This window comes from Acanthochromis polyacanthus, chromosome 12 (genome assembly GCF_021347895.1).
Source record: "Acanthochromis polyacanthus isolate Apoly-LR-REF ecotype Palm Island chromosome 12, KAUST_Apoly_ChrSc, whole genome shotgun sequence".
NCBI lineage: Eukaryota > Metazoa > Chordata > Actinopteri > Pomacentridae > Acanthochromis > Acanthochromis polyacanthus.
In genome coordinates, this window is record NC_067124.1 from 3678043 (window position 1) to 3680718 (window position 2676).

The window sequence follows — 2676 nt, forward strand, 5'->3', positions numbered from 1 at the left end:
AGGACCACAGGCTGGGAAAGATAGATCTTTCTGTGTTTGAAACAATGTATTTCACATGGCATTAAATTATTTATTTTTGTCCACACTGTTGCTTTTCAGATGATGTCATTGTTGTGTGCACGAAGGTAAAACATTTCTTCCCTTAGAACTTCAGTGAAATCAGATTTATTTTTTAATTTTTAGCATGAAATAATAACTAATCACCTTAAAACGTGACATTGAGTATTGCATTGATTTTGGGTGAAAGATGTCACATGACAAAAATACGGCTACCTTTCCCGACAGCAAGCGTTTGGCCTCGCACAAGGGCTTTTATTATCATCAGAAATGTAATTGCACTGTTGTTGTTGAAGGACAGAGGACAGGGGAAAAAGGATCAGGCTCTAGATATAAAGTACGTGCCGAGCATTAATGCCGAGCCCACTTCTCTTCCTTTATATTTCCCATCCAGTCTCTGTGACTTCCTTACATGATGGAGCTATTGTATCCCCTTAACCCCCTGTATGTCACATGTCAGGGAACACAATCACCGCTGCAGCCTCCTTCACCCTAAAGTGGAAATGAGCATTAACACCAGGCTGGGACTGTATGGCAGAACAAGGCTAGTTCCAGAGGTCAGCGGCTCAGGATAACACTGTTTGAACGTGCATTATCAATGATGTGTGGAATGGGCTGTGGGAAAGGGCCTGCTGTCTTTTTAGCATGCCAGGGTAAAATTAAGGAATATGTGTGAGGTGGCTTATTTTCAGTTTTAATGCTTTTCAACAGTCTTTTTAAATATAAAATAAAAATCCTGCTGCTGTGTTTTTGTAATGCAGCAAAATGACAAATGTTAGGGATTGTTTGCAAATTATTAAGCGGGGAAATGAGTGGACAGAAAGGAAGGAGGGTATGCATCTTTTCTTTTTGTTAAAAGGGCAGCTATTTTTTTTTTTACAGTAGCTGGAGGTCTTTTTTTCCTTTTTCTTTTTTGTTTGTGACAACAAAACAGATCATGCCATCTAGTGCACATATAATTAAATTAAATGTGCAAATTTGGTACACTGCTGTCCTTGCAGACACATATAAAGCATAGTGTTCGGAAATGTCACAGTAAAACAGACTGCTTATTAAGCAAAAATAAGCTCAGTCTTGCTCAGTAATGAGGATTAACTGATAGTGATTTATCACATCAGACTGATAAAGTAGGTAGATGTACATAAAGCAGCACTGAAAGGTAAATAATTTGTGTTTTGGACAGACAAGGAGCTAACACCAAGAATACAGTTTTAAGTTAGAGCCAAGATATTTCTCATTTTAAATGTGTTATAGTTAAATATTCTTTCCTATATATATACACTATGCAGTTAATGAATTATGCTATATTTTGTGTTATGGGATTTATCTGCTCTACTACACTGTACTTTTGTCATCGCTTTCTAATTAAGGGTTAATCCTTTCATAATAAGGATGTGATTGAAAATTATGAAAGTCCTCCTGTGATTGCTGAAAAGACTTTAAAAGATCTATTTCATGCATTTTTGTAATGCCCACACCTTTCCGGTCTCTAAACTCCACATCAGTATAAATATATTCAAAGACAGCTTTAATAACGATAGATGCTGAGAATAAATGTTGGCTCATTTCAAAGGATTTACATATGCAATTCAAAGACTGGATGTGTTTTAACTATGTGAATGTGTCTTACATTTTGCTTTTTCCAATTCTGTGGAACATACTGAACAAACTGAGTGTCTAATATGAGAAGGATGTGTCATTTTTCTGTAGGATTTATATTTTATTTAATCTTTAACTTGAACTGCAAACAGCTGTCACCTGTGGTAAAAACTGAGTAGCGCTTGTTTTAAAACACTATTCTCAAAACTGGATATTGGTAAAATCAGTCCTCCAGTTACAAACTGAGTTTAGAATCCTTGTTTTTTTGTTGTTTTTGTTCTTTTTATTAAACATGCATATTAGTTTGAGATTTAAGAGTGTTTTTTTCTAAGAACAATGCCTGTCTATTTTTTTTTTTAATAAAGCTACAGAGAGGCTTTCAGTTTGAAAGAGTAAACCAGCGTTTAAATGTCTCCTTAACCAAAAGAATTTTCTTGCAGCCACTTATACGAGCAAACTTTTCCTTAGAAAACAAAATGATCCTCTTCTAATTTTTTACAACCTTGAACGTTCTTTGTGTAAATAGTGAAATTAAATGGTAAAAAATGAAGGGGAACACCAAAATCTGTTTCTCCTCGCTCCTTCCAAATGCCCAAGCTGTGCATATTATGACACAGATTCTAGGTAATTTCACATGAAACGCTCACAGTCGGTCTTAAAACAATTAGCGTCTTTGTTTGATGGGAGAGAGAAAAGAGTCTATGAGAACTGATTATTGCGATGGGATTTTATATTGCTTTTTAAAAACCAATTAACTCCTGAGAGCTTAGTGGCTTTTCAACAAACGGCACATCGTTAAAGTATTGTTGAGAAACATTGTTGGGCGTGATAACTGGCATGCATTCAGGGTGGCCCTGGCAGACACTTAGAGAGGGGTCCTGCTGAACAATCAGACACTTGGAGACAGAAGCCTGAGTTGGCATTTCTCTGGCCTTTCTCCCTCATCACCGATTCTCACTCACGGCCATTTCTCAATCCTTATCTCTGCTCCAGCGCTGCCAACACTCACATTTAACAGGA